The following is a 27164-nucleotide window of genomic DNA, read 5'->3' on the forward strand; positions in this document are numbered from 1 at the left end:
GTGCATTAGACGGTCATTCCATTGACTTCAGTGCATTCCATTGACTTCAATTATAATTTAGTAATAATGGATGTTAAAAAAAAAAAAAGCAAGCGCCTTTTCTATGACACCATAGCCCAAATATGAAATACATCCTATTAGGTATCTTATATAGTACAGACATGTTGGCTTCACAGTTAATCAATCAATAGCAAAATAATTTTTAACTTTAGTTTTTACCAAGGCTAAAGTTTATTAAACAGCAGAATGGACTTTATTACATTTTGTAATAAAATATAACTATTGAGCAAAGACCAACATTAGCCCCCTCCCAGTGATTTCTCTAAATATCTCAGAATGATAAATATAAGCATTTGTGGAGCGTATGTACAGGGGGTAATAATTAGCTCTTTCCGTACTATTAACCAGAAGGAACGCTTACGCTCCGTGCCATCTATAATCTGTGTTGCCCAGGGAACAAAACTGAATATTTGCATGAAATAACCCCTAATTTCACATGATCCGTCTGCCATATTTATGGCTCTTACTGGCAATTGCTTTAGCAAATTTGGAATAGACATGTGGATCTTGCAGTTTAATATGTTCTCCCCCTGCCAGGCAAAGTCGAGCAGGGAGCAGGCCCGTACTGAATGCTAATAAGGGAAGCAACTCATTCAGATCGGAGATTGGCACCTGGGTGATGCCATTTGCATCAAATTAATAAAACTATTTTGAAGTGATTTGGCAATTTCTCAAAATTCCCTTTTTCATTGTAAAGGCAGCGGGTGATCACAAGTGCACTTCATAACTTCATAGGCAGCATTTTAAAAATGGATAATGATCTATGGAGTAACTTTTTAAACTGAAGTTGTAAGATTACTGTCAACATCAAATTAACCAATTGGGATGAAATTGGCTGCAGGATATTTCATGTTAAATAAATTTTAGTTGCACATTTTTTGTGTTAGCGATAAGTTTATCAATGATCATTTCAAAAGGGAATACTGTATGTCATCAGACCTCTAATAAATCTAAACTAGTGGGTGGCATGGAAGCCCCAGTTGAGTACCCTGGGTCCCAGTCAAGTGTCATTTATAGGTATTCTCCCAGAGGGCTTGATGGGCTATGGTGATATTGGTAAATGGGATATATTTCTTTTTGAGAATAGGGTAGACAGGATCAAACTGTAAATGTGCCCCACAAGGGCCAAAATGCCCCTAGAATCAACTCAAATTATTTGGAAGCAGGGTCAAAAGGTCATACTTGATCTAGTCCTGTTAACATGTTAATATGCGGGGCCACTTTTTTAAGACCCCTCTAATAGCAATTTAATGTGGGGTCTGAGGGTCAGGAACCTGTTGTGGTAGTAGACTCCCTTTAACTTATAAAGAACTATTTCAATGACATAGCTAGCAAGTTAGAAAGTCATATATTTTTCATTTATACTTTATGTTTTAACTCCTCAAAATTTCCAAGATCCTTGCTATCTGTAATGGACAGTTGGAGGTAAAACCTGTTCATACATAGTTTTGTTTCTAGAAGACCAGATCTTTGGAAAGTTGAAATAACCGGACCTTTCTTATCTCTGCTACTGACTTATGCACTGACCATTTCCTGCATATGTGTGGAAGACTAGAGGTACAGAGCAATGACAAGTGTTCAGGATACTATGAAACCAACAAAAAATTCTTGATATATTAAACTGTTCCCTTAAGTAAATGTTTGTGTGATTTGTCATGCATTACAACTTGTTATATTAAAGCAGATATTGGAGCCACAACCCTGCATCTGATAAATGTTACATGCGTCTAACCTCTGCAAATACTCCAGAGATGGATATCCCAGCACCAGTCTGCTGGCAGCCGCAGAATTAAGAATGTCTGCAAATTCATTACTTTCCTTCTGAAAGACATTGCTCATGAATATCATCAGATCCATACATGACTGATTACAGAAAAGAACGTACAAAAACTTTCACAGGTTTATGGGAAGATTACATCAAGCTCATACCATGAGAGTTGTGTTTAGGGTTGGGGTATGTAGAGCAATAACTTTTAACCACCTAGCCCCTCTCTTGTCTTATGTGCTTTGTACATTTACTTCAGAAACAAAGCTGGACTAATGCTTTATAAGATTTAAGACTTCAATGAAAAAACAATGTTGTCATATGAAACTGGATTTACAGATTATCATTTTGTCTATCAAAGTAATTCCAATGACTTCCAGATGGTCTAGCACTAATCTTATAGAGGAAAGCATCAGACAAGTTTTGGTTGCTGCTATCTGTTCTATACAACTAGTTCTGAGATGTGAGAGCCATGGAGAATCTAGTTAGCCAGTATTTATGTATAATTCTTCTGATTGCTAAATTTATAATTGTACCAGGTCAGAAAAAGTTGCTTGGCTCCTATGTCGATCATCTGATTCATTCAGTACTGACACATGGCTTAGTGTGATATCAGGCGCCAGGTTACAACTTTATGTTATAAAGACAAAGCAAAAAGTGCAACAAGAAGCCAAAGACAAAGCAAGAGGCAATACAAAGAAGTAAATACGAAGTAGATATACCTAGCTATTAGAACAAGAACACTACTGTCTGTGGGGGAAGCCCTCCGATGAATTGATATACAGAGCACACCTGGTCATGTTCCACATAAACAAACATGTTTCAAAAGACCTCACTTTGCCCAATATACTCAGTTTAACTTCCCTATCGGTTTACATACCTTTTCCATAAAAGTGCACCACCCCCCTCTTAGATTCAAGCACATGCAGATCAGATGTGGTCATATGTAGAGGATGTAGATACCCTCAACCCCTTTGGTTTCCATGAACAAATGTTAAGAAGGTATGCCCAAAGTGATGCTAATTAAATAGACCAACTTAGAAGAACAATAGTGAACAAAATTAGTCCTTCTATTCACATTCCATCAATGATAAAATAATTAGGACACGGTACCAAATGACAATCCATTTACTAGTTTTTACATGTCTATCTATCCATTGGACTCCATGTGTATCAGAAGACCTGCACATGGTACATGAGGCAATGTGATTTGATCAAATTATATAGTAACTTCTGATGTTGGTTTTTAATGTAGCTGACCAAGCTTTAGTATCAACCATGGGTGCGATGTGCAGCCATTTCTGTCCTCCAGGCTTGTGCTGTAAAATAAAATGCCAATAATTTCCCATGTATCAATATGGTGCAGGACATCGTTCCCCCTCTGTGTCCCTTTAAAGCACAAATTTATGATCTCCTACAAGTAAATGTGAGTCAGTACATACGTTCTGCATGATGGGCCTTGGACACCTGACAAATGTTGCTGCTTTCATTTTAGAAATCCACTAACTGTTCAGCTCAGCTAACAAGTATTTGATTTAACAGGGCCATTAAGAAAAATTATTCTTAGAGAACAGCGGTGCAGCACTAGATTACTACAATTTACGACTCCATTTTAAAAACCCATATTAGGTACCTGTTAAGGTGGTGGGAGGAAGGGGCACATTTTTATTCAGAGTTTGTAAGGGAAGCTTTTAAGAGTTCTCAGTTTCATATCAGTTGTTATACTCAGTCCCAAGGGAAAGCACTTTATTATACTTAGACATCAGAATTGTTATTTTACAATTGTTGCCTCAAAAATATATAATAGGTGTGTGTGTGTGTGTGTGTGTGTGTGTCTATATAGATAGATAGACATATGTGTATGTGTGTGTATATAGATAGAGATATGTGTGTAGATACATATGTATAGATAGATAGATAGATAGATAGATAGATAGATGTGTATAGATAGATAGATGTGTATAGATAGATAAATATTTCTATATATATTCATAAGTTAGAAACTTGAAATGTAAAAAGATGTGCAAAAAATGTATAATCTTTTTGTTTAGTGGCAATTTACGATTTTTTTTCTCAGTATTCTAATAGATTTTTTGTATGCCTACATTATGAATGATAACAGAGACATACTAAGTAACAGTACTGGCACATAGATTTCTACGATTTCTACAGGTGCTGTATTATTGAGCCAATGGGATAGTCATGTACATGAGCCATTATCTGACCATAGGCTGCACCTTCTCTGTTCTTTTTAATTTTTTTATTTATTTATTTTTATTTTAAATGTAATCCATTTTGATTAGAATTGTGCAAAACAGATATCTGAATGGCGCACATTGATTTTCAGCATGACTTTGAAACCTATAGAAGAGAGTGGCATCTGTCAAAACAGCATAATGAAGCTACTATAAGCACAAGTTGAAAATAATAATACTATGCTAATGTTCAACAAGATGTAGAGAAATGTTAATGTTAATCTCTTCTGTTAGTTATAGAAGAGATCTGTTTGAATGCTTACCTTTACTTAGACTCTTTAGTTTACTTTTTTCAGCCCCTTATAACACAGTGTCCACATTACTGAACTGCTACAGGTGAAAATAGTGATTGGTGCCGGAGGTTCTCATGGCAACAGCCTTGGCCGTTCTTTCATCAAGAAAACTTCAATTCCTCACATTAACGTCACCCTGTCACCTCTTGTTGATCACTTTGTTTTACGGGCCAGGACCTTGATGGGTTTAACATCACCTCCATCTTTGACTAGGCGATGCAGCCTGATCACCAGGATACCTGTTTTTATTGTATTAAAGGGAAAAAAAGATCATTGAAAAGTCTAAAAATGTTGGCACTGTTCCCCTGCTCTCATTTTCTATTAATATTAGGAGGTGATGTGCTGGTATACATTATCAATGGGATGGTCACTCAGCTGGAAAAAATTGAAAGTGTTGAAATGCGTGTGATAGAGAAGCCTGTATTTACAGGTGCAGACCCTATTGACTTTTAGATTTGCGCATTTACTCTCTCATTCCTTCTGTAAAGATCGTCAAGGTCTATACTTGGCCTCTTCCTGAGCATCTATAAATCACTGCATGACAAGCAGTCTGCAAATTAACCATTGCATTTCCTTAGTCTGGAATGGTGTTGCTTAGCCTAGAGAATAAGAAAAATGTATTGCCTCAATTTTTTTTTTACTGATTTGATCCAATACTGTAAAATGATCTTTTATTTGATCTGTTCTATTTTCAATTTTTTTTAATTTGTTTATTATTATTACGGGGGCTGTCATTTTGCCTGAACTGTTTTTAACAGCTTTTTTTTTACATGCCTTATGGAAAAGCCTCATGGACATAGACACAATGAATATCTCCAGACCCTAGTCTTTGTATTGAACATATCTGTGAGCATGCTCAATGACCATTATAGAGGTAATTCTACTGGGTGGTGATACTGAATTGTGAGCAACAGCTGTTGTGTGAACCTCTGTTATCTATACACTGGTGTATCTTTTACTGTACTCCTGTCTGTATTGATAAGAAGGGCACTGCTGTGTAAAAATATGTACAGGACAGGAAGTCTAAATCCCCTTTTACACTGGTTGATTATCGGCAAGGAGTGTTGCAAGAAATGCTCCTTCAGCTGATAACTGGCTTGTGTAAAAACATCAGTGGTCAGTCGAGGAGCGGGAAAATGCCTGCTCAATGGCGCATCTTTTGTGCCATGCTAAAATATTTTGATATTGACTGCACATTTCCCTGTGTAAATAGGGGATGTGCAGCCGATAGTATTTTTCAATGGGTGCACAAACAATACAGTGATTGTTCGTGCGGCCCAGCCATGCAATTGATTGTGCCTTCTAACATCTCACTGAGCAGCGTTTACATGCCTCTTTGTACAGCATCCATATCGAGCTATGTAAAATGAGCCTAAGGCTGCATTGACACTTTCAGTAGTGCGTCCGTTATTGCAGACCCAGAATCCCGGCAGTAATACTGACCTATTCAATCAAATGGCCACGTTAACACATTTTGTACGTGCATACGTACAGTGTCACAATACATGGAGATGTTCAATAGAGAGCAATGATCTGTGCTACAATTGTGGGTTTGTAGTAGGATGTACACGTTTTTAATAAGGCACAGATCACTGTTATCTAATGAATAGGTCCATGCATTGCGGATACCCTACGGATGCTATAGACTGTCTGTAGCTATGAGTCCGTGGCTACAGGCTGCCTACAGAGTGTTTGAGTCTTAGGGTCTTAGGGTCCTTTTACATGCAGCGATCTTCGGCCATCCATAGCTGCAAACGAGCGCCAAGGAGGACCTTTACAAGAGAGATGTGTAGCCGATAACAATAAATTTTACAACTGGAGTATTTCTAGTCTGAACTCAGAGTTGTACTTATAAGTTGTAATATAGAGGCAGACAATGCACTTGCTATGGGGTCTGGGGGAAAGGGGGGCTCCATTCAAGTACAAATAGCTCTTTCCAGAAGTGTAGCACAGAAATGGATGATGCACAACATTACTGTACATTGGTAGATCATCAATCCCTTGCACTCCTTTTCCTCCTGAGCTGCCCAAGCATCCTTCAGCCATCAGGTCAGAGAGGATGGGTAGGACACATAGCAAGGCAGCCTGCAGTGGTGAAGCAGGAAACTGTCTTTGACAGCAGAGCAGAGCTCTGTGTGCCGTGCGTGCTGTGTCGTATGTTCTGAGACCGCCTCTACTGCCTTGTACAAGACAGCCTTATCTAAGTTCCTGACCACCTACACAGCACATTACATTGAGATCAGTGTGCAGTGTGAGAGTGTATGGCTGGTTGGGTTCATAAAAAATAACTACCTGATGCCTGATGAAGAGGGTAACCAACCCTCAAAATGTGTTGCATCCCAAATAAAAAAACAAGTGTCATTTGTTCATGAGTGCTGGACGTCTTTTTTCTTGATCAGTGACACCAGCTTGGCCTCTAAGAGATTAGTGCCAAAAGAAATCAACTACCCCTCATGCAAACCTCTGAAACTCTTCACCGATCATCCAGCTAGGGCGACAGTAGACAGCAGCCCTTCAATTTGCAGTGACAAGGGCACATTAGAGTGGTACCTAATCCTGTACGACTTGGCCAGGTGAGAATGCATCTGTATATTTTATGCTCATAAATCTCACAGGTTTAATCAGTCTGCCTATACATTGTGTCTTTGTGTCTTTTTCTTTTTTTTCCATTTCATTATGTAATTTTACTATTCCCCTTATCAGACAGTGTTGCATCATTTCTAAATTATCAGACTGTGTAGGGGGTGGGCTACGCTAGAACTCTTAGCAGGGCTACTAATTGATTTTTACTATTGAATGACAGTATACAAGGTTACATACAATACAATGGATGCTTTGTACTATAGTTGTAGCTCCAATTGTCAAAATCAGCTAGTTACGTCACAAGGTATTTATGTAGGCCAAGCCTTACTTACAGGAGGATATACATATAAAGATGACCCTGAAATGTTATCTCATGGGGAATAAAAGTATTCACTATATTACTACCTATAGAAATGTCAGGAAAGCTGGGAGATCATCAAAGGTAACAAAATGGGACTAATAATGATCACAATGATCTCAGAAAAGGAAATGATCAGCAACTTGGATCTACTATACAACTATTAGCATGTCCTGTCAGGAAATACTGGGAGTGGTAGTTGCCTAAGACCTGTAGAGACACAGGTTATAAATGATCACTGTCATAAAGCAAAAATGATGCCAATGTCCCTTACCAAAACCAGAGCATACATTATGAGGGTGTTAAAGGAAATATCTGGCATTAGAATTTTCTGTTTATAATGTCCTGTTGGAAAACATAATAAACATCTTATGCTTGAGGCTATGTTCACACAATGTTTTTTTCATCTCCATTTAAAATTATGTCCGTCATTTTGAGTCTAAAATAACGGAAGTTATTTAGCTGCCTGGCCTCCCCTTAGTGCAATGACTGGTGTTTGTACAATATTTTAATTTGGGGTTACTAATTGGCCTTTGGGTTGCGGCTTAATTAAAAAGTCCATTGAATTTAATAATAAAAATAATAAAAAATGTCCGCTGTTTGCAAAAGACGTCCGAAAATAATGATCATGTTTATTATTTTGACATCCGCGGTAAAAACGTCCGTTATTCAATGCATTGTGTGCATTGGACATCCGTCTTCCCATTGACTTCAATGCATTGCCATTGCAGTCAGTTTATTCAAGGCAAAAACAGATGTTTTTTTTAAATATCAAAATCAGGCGCCTTTTCTCTATTTTTGACGTTGTGTGAACATAGCATACCTCTCCAGCTCCCTCAGTGTCCTGTTGTCTCCAGTGTCCCCACTGACTGCAACCACTTTCAAGGTGAACTCATCTTGTGAGTTTTTACCTGCTGAGCCAATCACTGGCTGGGATAGGACAACACAGGAGAGAGTGATTGGCTGAGAAGCTGGAAGTCCCTGAGACAAGTCCCTCTTGGAAGTGGCGGTAGCTACAGTCAGTGGGTTTTGCAGAGAAGTAAGCATAAGATGTTTATTAGTATTATGTTAAAAAAAAAAATGTTAATGCTGGATAACCCCTTTAAAAGTTGGATTCCAGTAAGGCAACAGATTAAATTGTTTTGAAAGACTTTAGATTTTAAGATGGTTTGGGAAAAATACTGAAAGATTTTTTATTTAAGCTTTCACAATTAATTTTAGTTGTGAAAAGTTATTTGAGGTAAAGAGTGGGATGAATGTAAAACATATTTGGATGTGTATTTCAGGTGCTTACAAAAATAAAAAGGCATTGTTAGTAGAAAAACAGCATGCTGTGCAAGTGATTGGTGCCACCCCCTCCACTTCCAGAACAAAAAAGTCTTGTCAGAGCCTCATACATGATGAAAATAAATAAATAAATAAATATATATATGTGTGTGTGTGTGTTTAAGCTTTTAAACGGGATCTCCAAGACCTTGAAAAATCTCTGTAAAAGTTCAGTTCTTAAAAACACTTGAGCTTTAAAAAAAATATATGTTCTATGGACATGTTAAAAGTTTTCATGTTTCTTCCTGCTCCTCCTTTTCATAAACTTACATTAGGTCAAAAGTGTGAGAGGTCTGAGTGCCCCGAGAACATGTAAAAGGTTATTTGAAAGCTTACTGACCCATTAACTGTGATCTCAACAGAATTATTATAGAATTAGGATTTTTTTTTTTATATTATTGTCAACATCAACCAGCCCAGACAAGTCAGGACTGTGATTAAGGCCATGCAGTCTTATTACTGCACGTTCCATCCTACCATAGAGTAATAGAGTTGAGGGAACTTTGAGCATGAACCCAAGCATACGGTATTTGATTAGCAATGTCTACTGAGGTTGGAGTCTAAGGCTGCTGCTAATCAAATACCGCATTTTTGGGTTCGCTCAGCTCTAATGGAGTAAACAGGACAAGCTGGAAGAGATCTGGTCAATTTGGAATTATAGGTCATGGACCAGTTACTAACCAAATAATCATGTTATATTTGATTTTGGATAATAAAATACCTTTGAAGAGCACACATTGCTTGCATTTTGTTTATTTTTCAGATCTTGACTCTTTTGAGGAGGCCGATGTATTATTACAACCTAATTGTACATGGTTAACAGCAAAAGGGCATAACTGTTCAGCTAGTTCATAGCAAAGGAACAGAACCGGTGTCTACACCATTGGCAGGGATGCCGGCTGCATTACACAGCCAACATCCCACTTCAACAGTTGGGATCAGTAACCCCCAAAATGAGATGGTACTATCATTACATAGTTTACAGTGCCTGCATTATACACCTAATTACAGTTTCTTGACATCCCCTTCTGTTCCAGGGATATGTAGGTTTGTAATTTGTCTGACAATTCAGTTAATACAAAAAGAAAGAGCGGCGCTCCATAGCACAGGTCATATGGTACAATCGGTGTGAGTATAACAAGAAAACTCTCACCTGTAGAGGTTGTGCAGAGAGAGGCACAACACTCGAATAAGCGTGTAACTGGACCACAGCCTCTCCCCCAATAGGTCCAGTAGGATCTATGGCAATGCAGAAAAAACACCTCCTCTCCGTGGGTAGCCCTAGCAATTTATTTATTTATTTATTTATTATGCTATTGTCTCTGTTATGCTATAGCTGCTTTACAGTGTTTGTTGGCTTTAATAAAGACAAATAACAACTAGCCCAGGATATAAGAAGACTTTAATCAACATATCTTAGGTAACCATTAAACAAGTTTTTAAACATATTTAGTCCTTTAGACCTTTAGGCTTTGTTCACACACTGTCATTTTGAACGGCCGTTAATTGATACTCAAAATACCGTTGTTTTAAGTACCAAACAACGGCCTTGGTTTAGCATGTTTTGGCAGCCGTCCTTGCAATAAACATTATTCTAGTTCAAATAGGACAATGGCCCTTTAAGTGTGTCTTTTATTAAGGGTGCATTCACACTTACAGGATCTGTCGTGGCAGGGAGGTATGGGGTAATTAGGGTAATTTATTCTGCCACGCTTCAACTAACTGTCTATGTCTAGATTGTAAAATAGGGAAGTGTCGGCCGTAAGGAAATCACACCAACAACCAGTTTGGTCCAAGTTCCATATACACTCCTCTTTATTACTTCCTTGATCCATACATTTATAGGGTAGAATATAGGGGTGGTTACAATATAACATTATTACATTCCTCTTTGATCTAATTGGATTACACCAAATCTCTATTAATTTATGCATTTTCTACTGCGTAGCTTAGGCCTTTAGACTCTTGTGGTAGTAACGTTTTCTATCTTCACATATCTTCTGGACGTGACTTCCTCTATCTTCCTCTGCAAACCACCAGCATACCATTCTTTGTCCAGGACAGGAACCATTAATCTTCCATGTGAAGGCTTTGCCTTGCAGAAGCAGTTACAAGCTACTAGTGTATATATATATATATATGTCTGAAGCAGTTTGTTAAGAATTATATATTGTAATGAGAATCACGTGTTAGTATACATTGTAGATTTAAATGTTTCTCTTATGAGGGTCATCCCCTGACCCCATACTTGACAGTCCCCCCTAGAAACATTGAAATCACTTAATCACCCATTAGAATAACCTTTCCCTTGTTTTCCCTAAAAACTAGTAGTCTTGAGCCTTTGTAGCTGTCTCATGGTGAGGGATGGGGAGTAGGGGTATTTCACCCAGCTACTGGAGTTTGTGTTCCTAACAAACACCACCTCCTTCCACTGGGACTTAGTCACCATGAGAGTCTACCCTTCCCTTATCTATCCCTAATTAATTTGTAAGTCTAGGTTATTCTTTATCATATAAGTGATTCAAAGGGAACCTGTCAGGCCCTGGGTTGCTCAGTAATAACTCTCATTGGGAGAACCATGATTAATGAGGCCAGTAAAACTACTCCTAGCACCGTGCCCACCTGTGCTAGCCACTTCTGCCATCCGCTCATCCAAGAGAAGTACTGGTCCCATGGGTCTGTTATACCAGCATTCCTCTTTAGCTCTTCAGATATGTTGTCTAGTTTTTTAATGGCTAGGGTTACCTTACCGTTTGGACCAGTATTGTCAGGTATATAGGTGCAACAAACATCCTTGATCATTTTACATACTCCACCATTCTCTGCCAACACCATATCTAGGGCCATTCTGTTCTGGAAAGTCATAATAGATGTGGGGCCTAGTTGGTCTACCAATCCATGTAGGGCATCCCGAGTGTAATTGACAAATCTCTGTTGATTGTAATAAATATAGTTTATCCAATCCACATTCTTGTTTATGGTTATCTGAGGGAAGATTGATTCAAATCCTGCTTTCACCTGGTCCCTAGCTTTGAACTCATCTGGCACCCCCCTTGGGACTCCTATGGCATCTATGTATACGTGTGGGTCAAAGCTTCCCTTTGGGGTCAGATCAATAGTTCTCTTGTGTCTGATGGAAGAGTCAAGGGACCTTGCTATTCTAGAATGAGAAAACCTCTTCCATCTTACCATCTTCAAGGGGTATTACATGAAGTGGCATTAGGGCATTGGCTAGTGCACATTCCCCTGTCCAATTACCTTCAAGTTTGGGTCTTATTTTCATATCCCCACAAATCCAGAACACATCAGCTACTGATTGGACCTGGTTCAGGAGTTGGTCTCTGGTTGCGTTACTGTAACTTCCACAATAGCCTGGTTCAAACTTACCCAGGTTTCTACCCTCCCCTTCGCTCACGAAGCATGTGTAGTTACCAGGGTATATTGTGATTCCCTGACTTCGGGTGGGTGCTTGTGTGATTATGGGATATTTTACTTTCCAAGTCTCACAAATCGGGTTGTTAGTAGTACTGTTGGTGAACAGGCTGAGGAAACACCGTTCTGAAGCTGGGTCTAGGTGTAGGGGAACTGACCCAAGGTGTGGGCGGGCACTAGAGCATACATAACAGTTTGATTGGTTGTATTGTGCTGCAGTGTATTTCATCCATTCTAACCAATAGTTGGTATCACTGTATCCTGTCTCAACTGCATATACATCTTCTACCGTGGGGTCTGAGATAGCTACCATCTCATTATACATTTGCATGTGGGATTTGGCTAAATGTATTATATCCGTTGTTTGTTTCTCCTCTGTTCTCCACTCTGGAGAATGAAACATGTCCTTCAGCTTGATTCCTGCCTTATAACCAGATGCCATTCCCCCATATCCACCTATAACATATGTTCCTGCATCATTAGCACTGGGGTTTTCTACGGTTATAACTAGTTTCACCTTCTTCTTCTTAACACACAGTGGTTTGAGTAAGGTCAGTCTATCGAGTAAGGGTTTCCCATTCTTGTCTTTCCTCTGTAGTATAGCCTCTGGTCTATATCCCCAATCAGTGTCTCCAGTGTTCCATCCCACTGCCCCCCAGGAGTCGCAATGTGGACCCCAATAGTTATCATCAGTAACACACATATACCACACAGTCCCCTCATCGCATGTCATTCCCCTGGGTAGATTAAAATTGACCTTAAAAGTTGCTATATGGGTGTTGGATGAATTATACCAGAGAGTAATGAACTCCTCATCTTGTGTAATGGCTACCTCTGTTGTCCCCCAACCCACCCAGGCAGAACACATTATAAAAAGGATAAAGACGTCTTTCATGGTGATGGACTGGTGGGTGACACCTTCTTGCAGTGAGAGGCGTGTATCCAGGTGGTTTTCCCTTCAAGTTTCACAGAAGTTGGAGACACCAAAAGCACTTGGTATGGGCCTTCAAATCTAGGTTCCAGAGCGTCTCTGACGTGCTTTTTCACAACCACAAAGTCACCTGGTTGGAGGGAGTGAGTGCTCTGGTCAGATTCTGGATCTGGAATAGAGGAGAAAACTGCAGCATGTGTTACTTTCAATTCATTGCACAGGTTTACAACATACTTCACAAGATTATCATTCCCCGCCTTCAACTGTTGTGGGTAATATGCCCCAAGCCTAGCAGGACCCCCAAATAGAATTTCATACGGGGTTAGACCGGTGGGCTGCCTAGGGGTGTTCCTGACAGAGTAGAGGGCAATAGGTAGGATCTCAGGCCATGGGAGGGATAACTCTCTGCTTGCTTTCAGAATTTTATTTTTCAGTGTGGCATTCATTCTTTCTACCTTCCCACTACTTTGAGGGTGGTAGGGGGTATGTAAGCCTAAGTCTGCCCCTACCATCTTCCAGATCTCCCTAGTCACATCTGCAATAAAGGCTGGGCCTTGGTCGCTTTCAATAACTTCTGGAACTCCAAACCTACAGACTAGGTCGGTCAAAAGTCTTTTCACAGTAAGTTTGGCTGTCATGTTAACAACTGGGTAGGCCTCCGTCCATCCTGAGAACATGTCCACCACCACTAGGACATACTTGTATCTTCCACTCTTTGGTAGTTCCATGTGGTCAATCTGGATCCTCTGGAAAGGATATAGCGGTTTAGCCAAGTGTTTCTTGGGAGTATGCACTGTCCCCCCTGGATTGCAAGTCTTGCAGATGTCACAACTCTTAGCATAGGTAGCTGCTGCGATAGAGATTCCAGGTGCCAGGTAAAACTTAGTGATGGTGGAAATCATCTGGTTCTTCCCTCTGTGGGTGACTCCATGGGCCCACTGCACCACTGCTGGGAACAATGCTCTTGGTAGGCAGAGTCTTTTGTCCTTTCTCCAGAATCCATCTTCTTGCATCTTAGCTCCTTGTTTTTCCCACTCCTTCTTTTCTTCTGGACCTATCTGGGACTGGAATTGCTTCAACAGGGTAATTCCTGGATTGGGTATATCTTCTTCTTCTCCAGCTTCATCTTCTTTTTTCCTCCCTGCCCTTGTTAGCACGTGTATAGCAACTTCTGCTTCCTCTCGAACTTCTGGGAGAAGTGCTGCGGCCTTTGCTGCTAGATCTGCTCTGTAGTTGCCCTTGGCTTCTTCTGTCTCTGTTCTTCCATGGGCTTTAACCTTCAGGATGGCTACTTGAGCCGGTAGATGGAGAGCTCCCATCAAAGTCTTCACGGCTCTGTGGTTCTTGATGGGCGTTCCACTAGCTGTCTGGAAACCTCGCAAGGCCCATTTTCAGGCCAAAGTCATGCGCTATTCCATGCGCGTAGGCTGAGTCTGTGTAGATATTGGCAGTCTTCCCTTCCACTAGCTTGCAGGCTTCGGTCAGGGCCCTAAGTTCAGCTTCCTGGGCCGACATGTGGGAAGGAAGGGAGTTTGCCATCACAGTTTCTGATAAGGTGACCACAGCAAATCCTGTATGGAACTGTCCTCTTTCATCCGCGTACCTTGAGCCATCCGTGAAGAGAATATAGTCAGGATTGTCCAGTGGTGAAGTAGAAACATTTGATAGACGTGAAGTCTCATCTTCCATCTGCTGGACACAATCATGTTCTGGATAGTAATCTTCCTCTGTAGGGTAGTCTTCATCCCTGTGAGATGCAGCACTATTGCCTTCAATAGGATCACATTCCCCCCTTGAGAGAGGAAGCAGAGTTGCAGGGTTCAGAATTGTACATCTTTGCAGTGTGACGTTTTCAGGCAAGAGGAGAGAACTTTGCAGGCGTGTCCTGCGCTGCATAGACAAATGAGGTTGTTGGGACAATTTCAGAATGGCTTGTAAATTATGTGGTGCCAAGATAGTAACAGGATGTCCTAAGATGAGATCAGCCGTTTTGTCCAGAAGTGCTTGTGCTGCAAGAACTGCCCTGAGGCAGGTGGGAGCCGCTCTAGCCACTGGGTCCAATCTGCAAGAGTAATATCCAAGCGGCCGTGTTCTTCCACCATGTTTCTGGGCCAATACTCCTGAAGCATGACCATTGTTCTCAGAGATGAAAAGGAAGAATGGTTGAGTATAATCTGGTATCCCCAAGGAAGGGGCTTGTAAAATAAGATTCTTAAGTTCATAGAAACAGTTCATAGCCTCTATGGGAAGACCATGTGAGTCCTTGATGTCAGCAAAGGAGTCATAAAGTGGTTGCATCAAAGCTGAAGCGTTGGGAATCCATTGGCGGCAGTAGGTAATCATTCCAAGAAATGCTTGCAGTTGGGTTAGAGTCTGGGGTGGCTTGATCTCTGCCACTGCCTTCTTGCGGTCTTCCGTAAGGTGTTTGGTTCCACTTGAGATACAATGTCCTAGGAAAACAACTTTTTCACTGCACCACTGCAGTTTTGACTGTGACACCTTGCAGTTAATGGAGGCCAGGTGCTGAAGTAAGCTGATAGAATGATCTTCACAAACAAAGGCGTTTGGGGCACACAAGAGCAGGTCATCAACATACTGAAGGAGAACCACATCCGGGTGTGCCAAGATCCATGGTTGTAAGCATGTCTGCAGTGCTTGAGTGAATTGGTTTGGAGAGTTCTGTGCTCCCTGGGGCATTCTTGTCCAGGTATACTGTTTCCCACAATAAGTAAACGCAAAAAGGTATCTTGAAGATTCTTCTAGAGGAACGCTGAAGAAAGCGTTTGCAAGAAACAAGCAGCAAAAGGAGGTATTTGGGAGAGGAGAGTGTTGGGGTTCGGAACCACTGGGGTTTCCAGGACAGTAGCAGCATTCACAGCTCTGAGATCTTGAACCAAACGGTATTTTTCAGGTTCACCTTGTGCAGTCCTCTTCTTGACAGGAAATAAGGGTGTATTGGCAGGTGACATGCACGGGATAAGCACGCCGTTCCTCAGGAAGGCGGAAATCTGTCCTTCCAGAGCCTGTTCTTGACCAGCTTTCAAGGGGTATTGAGGTAGGTGGGGTGGTAATGCACCTTCTTTCAGGAAGATACGTACTGGGGTGACAGGAAGTAGGCCAATATCATCAGGGCCTGTGGCCCATAATCCATCCGGGATTAGGGGTAGCACTCTTGGAGGGATATTTTTGTGACAAGGAAGCACTAGGAATGTGTGTATGGCTTGTAGAGCACATATTTCTTCAGTGGTAGGAGTATTTTCGAGGTCTAGATACATTCCAGATGAATCAAATCGGATAGTTGCTCCCATCTTCTGTAAGAGGTCAGCTCCCAGTAAGTTGGTTGGGCATGAAGGAGAAACAAGAAGTCTTGACAGTATACTCTGGTGTCCAACAGGCACTGGATAGGTAAGGCGAGTCTTGGTAGGTTGTCCGTCAACTCCGACACATGAGATATAGTCAGGAGAGAGGGTGACACCTGGTGGGATATCCGAGGTTCTTAAGACTGATCTGGCTGCACCCGTGTCCACTAGAAAAGGGATTTCATGACCATTTACTGGAAGTTTGACTGTAAAAACAGGGCCAGATTGATAAGAAAGGTCTTTGTCCGCCAGGTTAGTGAAAACAGTAGACACAGGCTTGCCAAGTTCCTATGCATCAGGGTAAAACCAGTCCTGAGGAGGAGGAGGAAATGATTGCTGATCAAGTTGGTCGTGCTGTTGAGATCTCTGTGGTTGACGACCCTGGCTTGAGGGTCGATTATATCTTTGTTGGCGGTCATGCGGGGTCATATTCTGTGGTCCCATGCTCAAATTGGAGAATCCTCGGGTTGGTGGGTAACCTTGCTGGGTTTGAAGATTCTGTCCTAAAAAGAGACGGCATTGCTTCCTAATATGGCCTAGTTTGCCACAAAAATAGCAAGCAGGTTTAGGCTTTTGGGGCCTATTGTTGTTGTTGGGCATCTGTTGGTGTCTGCCAGGGAAAGGACTTCCTGGATAGAGTTGAGCTGGCTGATTATACATAATCTCATCCACTCTTGAGGCATTGTTAGCACGAGGGTTTTGTGTTTGTTGGAAAACAGCCACATTATTATCAGTCAGTCTTTGAGGCGCATGATTAATCTGTTGCTTCTCAATAGCTTTCGAAATGAGCAAGACTTGGCTGTGGGGTAGTTCTATATATTCAGGGCGAGTTTCCACCAATTTTCTCTTAATGGGGTCAAGAAGGCCTTTGACAAAAGATTCGACAAAAAGGGTGCGCTGGTGTTTTATCTTCATATCAAATCCCTGGTCTTGGAAGAGTGCCAACATTCTAGCATAGTACTTTTCCACTGTCTCAGTCGGTTCCTGAGATGTGTCGGCCACACTGACAGAGGAGTCAGCCAGTCTATCTTTGGCCCATTTCTGAAGTCTTCGGCAAAACTCTTCACCCGAGGGATAGCTGAGGGTATCTACCATCCCATCCTCCAATAATGCTGACCTGATAATAGGCCAAAAGGAATCTCCTGCCTTGATACCAGTAATATTAGCTAGATCCTGCCAGTTAGCGGAGTAGGTTTTCTGCACTTCATTGAGCCTACGGTAAAAAGGCATTGGTTGTTTCTCAGGATCAGGCAACTGGCTCAGTAGATTATTGATTTCAGCAGGGTTGAAAGGAACATACTTAGGTTTCTCTTGATTAGTCAAAACATGTTGAACTGGGGAAAATGGTGTTGGTGGTGGTGTATCGGCAATTGGTGGTGGTGGTGGTGGTGGAAGCGGTAAGGAGTCAAATGAAATCAACGGTGGAGGAGGAGGAGGTGGAGGTTCCAGACCTGGAAGGAGGTCATTACTAAATGGATTATGTCTCGATAGGGGTATCATCTCGGTTGAGTTTTTCTGCGTAGTGGAGAGAGAATAATCTGTACACATGTACTGCCAAGTTTCTGCAAGTAAGTCAGCTATGTATGAGTCTTGAACTACGATCTTGATAAGCCGTACTGTGTGGATGGGGCCAAAGTCTCGCATTGCAGATAATATTGTCTCACAACAAGGCTTCTCTGGAAACCCAAATAGTCCAGCACAGATAAGTGGCAATGAGAGTGAGGTTAATTCTTTAACTTTGACATTCTGGAGTACATTGTGTACTGTCTGTCTCAGTAAGCGGGCAGCTTCTTCATGAACATAATCTCTGTATATGGGGCCTGCTGCATGTAGAATGACCCTACATTTCAGGTTGTAACCTGGAGTTGCCACTACTGCTGTCACTGGTAGGTGAGCACCCTGTCGGTATGCCAGGATGTCATCACAGTCTAACTGTATCTCCTTACCACCGTGCTTCACTATCTGTCTAGCCACGCCTCCATTGTGCTTAAGGGCAGCGTTAGCTGGATTCACTAAAGCCTCTGTATCCTGATGTACCACATCACCTACGCCTATGACCAAGGTGGTCGAGAGATCCCATATCTTGGTAGTAAATACCGGAGTAAAAGGTATTGGGTTAAACGTCACTCTATTATGTCCCTCAGACCTTCTAGTGGTAGTGTGGCGTGGGGTTATCGGATGATATGAGTCAACTGATACTCGTTCATCCTCGAAACCAAAACCTGGGGAAGGCAGTTGTCTAGTTCTAAGTGACCCACGTTCAACTGTCCCGGGGGCAGATTCCCCCTTCTCCATCACTCGGGTATGGAGGTTCCTGCTTAAGTTTGATAGGGGTCTTAGGTATAGGAAGGGTGGGTAAATTGAATTGCTGACATGCAGTTGCAAGTAGTTCACCAAACTCATGAGACTGTGGACTGAATGGGGTATTCGATGCTTGCTGTGGAGATAAGATCATAATGGGAGCGGCACCTGGGGTGGGTACATAGTATGCTCCAGAGGCAGTCAATAAGGGATATAGATTAAGAGCGCTGCTGTCCGGAAGGGTGGGTTTGGGTATAGCAATATGGCTGCCGGAAGCAGGCTGTTCCCCTTGGGTAGATGGGGAGGAGCTGGGAGTCCCAATATGGCCGTCCGCACGTACAGCAGTGTCACTAGGTGGGGCAGACTGGGCGGTTCTACATTCAGGGGCTGGATTTGGGCGTCCCCTCCCACAACTACTGCAATATTCAGCAGAGGGTGGATTCTGCTGATGGCAATGTGGACACTCCCAGCATCGTGGTCCACCGTCGCCATCATGGGATGTGTCACCCCCCCTATAGTACATATATGCAGTCACTTCCTCTTTTGCATTGACATATTCCACCTCTACATAATTATCTTTTGCAATTGAACATGCGGTGCGATGCCATGCCTGGGCAGACAAAAGCAAGTCATTATCCTCCAAGGTCCCTCTGTTCTCCCTAAGGGCCTTGTCCCACAGCGTAGCCTGCAGCCTCCCCTTTTTAGGCATCTGACAGACATCCATTAGTTTTTTCATATTAGCCACATGTTTCTTTCCTTCTCTTTTGGTTACCAGCTCGACTGGGCTTTCATAGGTATTATCGGGAGGCTTCGATGCAAACAAGGATCGCAAGCTTTCCATCGCGTTGCGAGTTTTTTCAGGACTCAGAGATCACGGGTGTTCCTACTCTACACTAATACCTAGTTCGTGCAATTCAAGCACGCGACCGTAAACCCAGCAAGTGAAACACTTATTTAAGATATCTGAGTAGACTAATCCTTCACAATATGGTCATTGGAGGCCCCCTGGAGGGGAATATAAATGTATAACAAGCTACAGAAACAAGTGTTTCCTGTCTGTTTGACTTCACCGGAAAATAGGGAAGTGAAAGTCAAACTTGAGGAAGTGTCTGGAAAGAACAGAACAGCTAACCGCAGCTGCGTAGACAAACTACTAGACTACTACTCCTATCATACGTTCTTTGTGTTACATGCAGCCACAGTGTCTGCGCTCAGAAGGAAAAAAGGAAAAAAAGGAAGTAGAAGTTTCACTTGCATTAAACTTTAACTGACAAATATTAACATACGGCCGCTCAAAATCAGAACTGGTCTTGCCCAGCACCACAGCCAAGGCTAATTCATTGACTTGAAACGGACAGGTTCTCTCACAAACCCCAAAATATCTAACAGATTCTCTTTCAAACCCCAAATTGTATCAGGTTCTCTGCCAAACCTCAAAATTGTAACAGGTTCTCTGCCAAACCTCAAATTCTATCAGGTTCTCTCCCAAACCTCAAATATGTATATCTCTGTAACACAGGTTCTCTGTCAAACCCAAAATTATCTCTATACTGACACCAGTTCTGACAAGTTAAACCACCACGTGTCTCAGAGCCCCAGTAAGATACCCATAGACAGTTAGTTGGTTACGACAAGCTGTACGTACACAATGATACACGTACATTTACGGGTTCTCTGGACGGCACAGCGGGAGGAACACCTCGTCGCTAAGGTCACCACGGGGATCGAACAGGTTACCCACAGACTCACACAGGACCGCCTGACACAACAGGTAAGCTACAGATTTATAAAATCAGCAGACTTACCGTTGTGGTGGAGTTGATCAGGCTCGTTCAGTCGGTCCGGGATCGTCTAGCAGACAGCCGGGTGTCGGTCCCACGGGGTAGGCCCCCCCTGCAGGTGCCGGCCTATTGTTCGGGCGCCAGTGTCGTGGCAGGGAGGTATGGGGTAATTAGGGTAATTTATTCTGCCACGCTTCAACTAACTGTCTATGTCTAGATTGTAAAATAGGGAAGTGTCGGCCGTAAGGAAATCACACCAACAACCAGTTTGGTCCAAGTTCCATATACACTCCTCTTTATTACTTCCTTGATCCATACATTTATAGGGTAGAATATAGGGGTGGTTACAATATAACATTATTACATTCCTCTTTGATCTAATTGGATTACACCAAATCTCTATTAATTTATGCATTTTCTACTGCGTAGCTTAGGCCTTTAGACTCTTGTGGTAGTAACGTTTTCTATCTTCACATATCTTCTGGACGTGACTTCCTCTATCTTCCTCTGCAAACCACCAGCATACCATTCTTTGTCCAGGACAGGAACCATTAATCTTCCATGTGAAGGCTTTGCCTTGCAGAAGCAGTTACAAGCTACTAGTGTATATATATATATATATGTCTGAAGCAGTTTGTTAAGAATTATATATTGTAATGAGAATCACGTGTTAGTATACATTGTAGATTTAAATGTTTCTCTTATGAGGGTCATCCCCTGACCCCATACTTGACAGATCTACAGCAAATTTGATGGCGCAGATTTGAAGCTGCAGATTAAAAGCAAATCAATTGTGGGCCATCAAATCTGCTGCAGATCTGCTGCAGATCCTGTAGGTGTGAACGCACCCTAAAGGCCTATTGAAGTTAATGCACAAGACTGTGAAAGAATGGTGACTTTTATAAACTGTGTGTGAAAATCTTAAAACAACAGCCACTGTTTGTGCAAGAATGGCTGCAAATTGATGACACAAACATTAATTTGGCGTCTGCTGCAAAAAGTGGCTGTAATTTCAAACATTGTGTGAACAAACCACAGTTTTTTTCTATAGAGTTCAATGGTAATCATTGAAGAATGGAAACAGACATTATTTTAACTTCAAACGCATCTAACCTCGCAACGCAACTTTATCAAACCTCTCTTTCACACACACACACACACACACACACACACACACACACACACACACACACACACATATTAATTACATACAATGCCTTTGTAGCATGTAGTGAACCAAACTGCCTGCATATTGGAGCCTGCAGACTTGTAATAGTTTCTATTATGAAAGTCTTTACTTGTCAATTAAGTTGTAATGATTGACTTACACAAACGATATTTTTTATATTATGCAGGAAAATGACAGAGAACACTGTTCAATCAAAATGTGATTGTTCACGTAAGAGCTTTCCCTTGGAGGCCCTGTAATGTATAAGGGGTCAGTACAAGTCAATATAATCTATTTGTGCTACCTTAAGCTATTATAGTCTAGAGGAGGAGTTGTACAGTATTATAATAACATTCTTTTTATGACTTAGTTGTTATGCTTCAATGTTCACTTGATAACATGTAGAGTCTTGCATGAAACCATGCTTATTTTATTGGTACTATAGCTGTAATTTTGGTTGTTTTATTAAAGTTTATATATACAATACAAAGGAAGCAGTATGATAATAGCCATTGTATAATGGGGACATTGTGACAGTACTTGTATTTTTGTGCATAGGGGCATTGTTATAGTAGTTATATGTGATAATCAATGGACGCCGAGAGGCAAGATAATACACATACCTTCTTTCTCAGCATGTAAAGCATGTATTTCATAAGCACAAGCCACTGAGAGCAGAATGCAAGAAAAATTGACACTCACCAAAATCTTGTAGTCTGAAGTTTATTTGCAAAATGTGCAAACCTGCATTGGGGCAGAGGAGAGAGGCAGGAGCACTTGGCTCTATGCACATAGGCTACAGGCTGTTTTCCGGGTAAAGCTCCCACTTCTATTGGCCACTACTCGCCAACTTCAGACTACAAGATTTTGGTGAGTGCAAATTTTTCTTCTTCTTAAAGTAGTTATATTCTTGTATATAGTCAACTGTTTCATCTATATACTAGTTCATATGGCACATACTGTTATACATAGGAAACGTATAACATATAGAATTGTTATACATATACAGCAGTTTTATAGTGGTTATAACAGGTGTGAGAGATAGGTAGGCAGCACCACCACTACTGATCAATGTAACAGGCGAGCTTCAGACACAGGTGAACCGCTCAAGGTAGAGGTAAATATATAGGCTCTGTGGCCTTGAGGGTGCTATCAGCAAAAAAAGAATACTGATGCAAGTGGGTAGAAAAAATAAAGTTGCAAGCACTCACTTGTAGTGAAGCAGGAAAGTCTGTCTTTTTAATAGATGTCTTCATATAATGTGGGGATGGAGAGACAGCAATGCAGGCGTGCTCCACTAATGAGGACTGTTTTAGGGCTCCTCCCTTCTACTAGTCAGTGAGCCTGACCAGTAGAGCCTGACCAGTAGAAGAGAGGAGTCCTAAAACAGTCCTCGTCAGTGGAGCGTCCCTGCATTGCTCTCTCTCAATCCCTGCATTATATAAAGACATCTATTAAAAAGATTGATTTGGCTGCTACTATGGGTTAGTGTTTGCCACTTTATTTTTTTCTACCCACTTGCAGCGAAATCCGCTGCGGATCCAGTGTCAGTGCATCCCTATGAGAATTACATACTCTCAGCAGGATTGACATCCCGCTGCGTGTGTAAGAGTAAACCCTCGGCAGCCGGAGCATACATCACCTCCTTCCCGTTCCGGCTTGCTTTGGGGGCTCGGCAGGACGTCCCGCTCAGCCAATCAGTGGCTGCGGCGGGGCAGTGCACCGATTGGCTGAGCAGGTCTAGCAGATGCCAGGAACCCGAAGCATGCGAGAGTGGGGAGGGGGTGATGTATGCTCTGACTGCCGGGGGGTTACCTTACATACACGCAGCGGGATGTCAATCACTTGGGATGCACTTACACTGGATCCGCAGAAGATCCGGTGTATGTGAAGGCACCCTTATAGTAGTTATTTTCTAGCACATAGGAACTAGTGTTATAGTAGTTATTATGTACAGTACAATGTATAGCAGTAGCTTGCACGAGTGTGGAGTCAGTTCTGCATACTTTAAGCAACAGTTTGTGTGAATGTTCAGATCAGTACTTGCAGTATTGAGAAAATAGCAATAAACCATGCAGCTATGAGTTGCAGAAATTTCAATACATTTCAACGAGGGGAAACCCCTTTACACGGGCCGATTAATCATGCGTTCTAAAGCACTGCAAACTACAACAAATCTAGCTGACATATGCTTTCTTGCATCCATGAGTGGCCCCATATTGAGCCATGCAAAAAGACCCTTAGTACTTCTATTCATACATGTTTATTCTCTACATCTCCCTAGCACCCTGTGTTGTCACATTGCCGTGTTGCAGCAAGCCATGTTTAGCCGCACCATAGCTCCCAGTATCTGAGTGCTGACCAGCTGGATCTCCTTTAGCCCCATTGTAGTAGATATGTTCCTGTCCATATATAACAGCTCTGTAATAGTTATACCCAAGTCTATGACAATAATTGTTTGTTGGATTTTTTTTTTTACCATGTACCTCGTGGATAGCTTTCTAATGCCTCCATCCACAGTGCCTGAACCTTTCTTTTAATTGTTATGGTGACAAAGTTCCCTCCAATCTGTGATTGTCCTCATTAGTGTTGACAAGCTCATTCTTATAGGCTGCTGTTAGTATATCATTACTTTACATTATCATAGCCTTGTCTTGGGGATAATTGCACTCCTGACATTCTAATTAGTTTTGGTGACCTGCCGTAGCAGGTATCTGCCGACGGTTTTCTAGTACCGTTTCTGTCCTATGACTGCTGCAATCAATCTAAAGCCATGTCCTCATTTCTTACTTTACAAGGTCAGTGTCGGATCTCAGCACTATGTAGTTCTTCTCCTGCATAAATCTTCCTTGACTGTAAACCACAATGGTGATAATTCTGTAACAACCACAGATAGGTACGCACATTGCTTACCTCCAAATGTGCGATTTCCTATGACCTTTCCTGTGTACAATTCCCTGTCTCTGCATATAGGCAGATATTACTTATCGTAGTAAACTTGTTATAGCTAAAAAAAAAAAAATCATGCTTCTGAGGAGAGCAGCTCCTGGAGGGTACGTCTGACCATTTCTCCCAGGGTTACTTAGTCAGGGTTATTTAGGTTGAATAAACAGAAAATCTCTGACATTGCCTTTGAACCGATTTGGAAGTTTAGAATTTGAAAGAAACAGAAACACTTAATATTCATAGAGTGTGGTCACTTCTGAAGGAAGGGGATTAAATTGGTTTATCAGGTTGATGCAACCGCTTTTCTGTGTATTGCTCACCTTTCCAAGGACATAACCAAGAACAAATACAGTCTTCAGTGTCAATTATAGAATTAACTCCTTAGTGATTGGCCTATTTTCGGAATTAGAGTCACTATTGTTAAAAATAACTTCTGACATGTCATCTTGCATGTCAAAAGTTATTGACTGCAGTGGGTCAAAGCAGTGAGACCAGGAGATATAATCTAGGAAAGACTGGGGGCGGGCGTGCCCTCCACTCCCCAGCTGTATGTCCTGATCGACTTATTCTGACAATGTAAGTATATGAAACTACCTTTTCAGAATTAGTAAGTGACCGCAGAGTGGATGGCATGGCTGCCGTGCTCTCTGCCTGGATATATCCCCTGATCGCAGCAAATCCCATAGTGAGACCCACTATGATATACATATATATATATATATATATAGGTAATGTTGTTCCTGTTGTTGTGGGGGGGGGGGAGAGATATTACTTTCATAATTTTTTCTATAGTTTAGTTTTTTTATGGCATTCACTTTGCTGTAAGGATGACATTACTATTACTATAATTTTGGAAGGAATTGAGTGTCAGCTGATAATTGTCTGATCTGTGGTGATCGGAATGATTACCAGAATGGGGGACCCTATTCTAACATTGGTGCTGCAGCTTCATGCAACTCTGACAGTTGTTCTTTCCGCTGTTTCTGTAACCACTATTAAATGAGATTGTATCCATGGTTCCCTAGACTGGTTGGGTCCCAACCCTCCATCAGTTTATTATTTAAAGAGAAACTGAGAGCACAGATATGCATATTATTTGTACTGCCAGTTTCCCATTGCCATTACAGTAAATATATGTACCGTCCATGCTGCTCCTGCATTTCCTTAAAAAAAAATGTTTTTAGTGGCCTGGCTGTGACACTGTCAGCGCCTGCCCGACATGGCCTCTGTCTGCCCCGCTCTCCAGCCGATGCAGTACCCTCTGGCTTGCATGGAGGAGGCGGGTGGCAGATGCTAACAGTGTCACAGATTGCCAACTGTAACACTATCAGCCTGGGGACAAAAATAACTTTTTTTTTTTTAAGAAAACACTAAAACAAAGAGCGACACGGGTGGTATGTACTCACTGCTCATGTGATTGGCAATGGGAAATTGGCAGCACAGATATACGCATATCCATGCTGTCAGTTTCCCTTTAACATCTGCACTCCGTACCATCATATTACCCCCTTCATCCTGCTGCCCCTCCATCTTCATACTACTAAATCCTTTATCCTCCATCATATTACTACCCCCTTCATCCTCCTTCACCTCCACCATCATACCACTACCCCTGCATCCTCCTACCCCTCCATCATCATACTACTACCCCTTCGTCCTCCTGCTCCTCTATCATCATACTACTACCACCTCCATCATTTTACTACCCCTTAATCCTCCTGCTCCTCCATCATCACACTACTACACCTTTCATCCTCCTGCCCATCCATCATCATACCCCATCATACCCCAGCACTCATCTCCCTGCTCTGCAGGGAGTGATGGCAGGGGGTGGAGTTTCCCAGGACATACCCTGGACATGGTTTCGCCAGGACTGTTGGTAACTATGGAAGAGCACAGCCTGCAGCGCAGAGTAGTAAGATGTGAACAGGTCATTATTATGTACAAGACTAGATCAGATAAGGGTCACCTAGGTATACGAGTTGTTCTAATAGGGTTCTAATATTTTAGTGTGTATAGGGGCTAGAAGAGTGAAGCATCACCTACTGGGCAGAAGGGCCCATAGAGTTTGAAAGCCTTCAAAATATACCAATCAAAGAATAGCTTTTATTTCTTTATTGCTCTGATAAAATAAAAGCTGCAGTGTGATTGGTGGCTATGGGCAACAAATACCATTTTTTCTTTTAGATGTTTTCATAAATCTCCTCATTGGGGCCTTTGTTGCCCATATTAACCAATCATACTGCAACTTTTAAATGAAAGCTAAAAGGCATGAACAGCTAAAGACATGGGGCATGTAATCTACCTGCCCCACTCTTGTTTGCCATCATAGGCAACATCTTTGAGCTTTTTAATGCCAACTTTTTTATATGACCTCCAAAACATTTCATTTAGTGCATAAATTGTGCCTCTGCTCACTGCTTTCCACCGTCTTTTATCTCTCGGCCTGACAATCACCAGCCGCTTGGCTGAATAGAACATTAGCCTACATCCCGAAAATAGTACTGAGGATAATGCAATTCTCGCTTCTAAAGCAGAGGGAGAAATCACATCACTATAGATCTTAAGCATAAAAAGTCTTTGATATCTGCTTATATTGAAAAAAA

At 41.8% G+C, this 27164-nt stretch overlaps 1 protein-coding gene across 1 annotated transcript in view; it reads left to right on the plus strand.

Annotated features, from left to right (window-relative positions):
• Positions 1-27164, plus strand: part of CDH13 (cadherin 13) — a 579181-nt gene that overhangs the window by 84184 nt on the left and 467833 nt on the right. The gene's annotated exons all lie outside the window — the stretch shown is intronic.

Source organism: Dendropsophus ebraccatus, chromosome 4 (genome assembly GCF_027789765.1).
Source record: "Dendropsophus ebraccatus isolate aDenEbr1 chromosome 4, aDenEbr1.pat, whole genome shotgun sequence".
Lineage (NCBI taxonomy): Eukaryota > Metazoa > Chordata > Amphibia > Anura > Hylidae > Dendropsophus > Dendropsophus ebraccatus.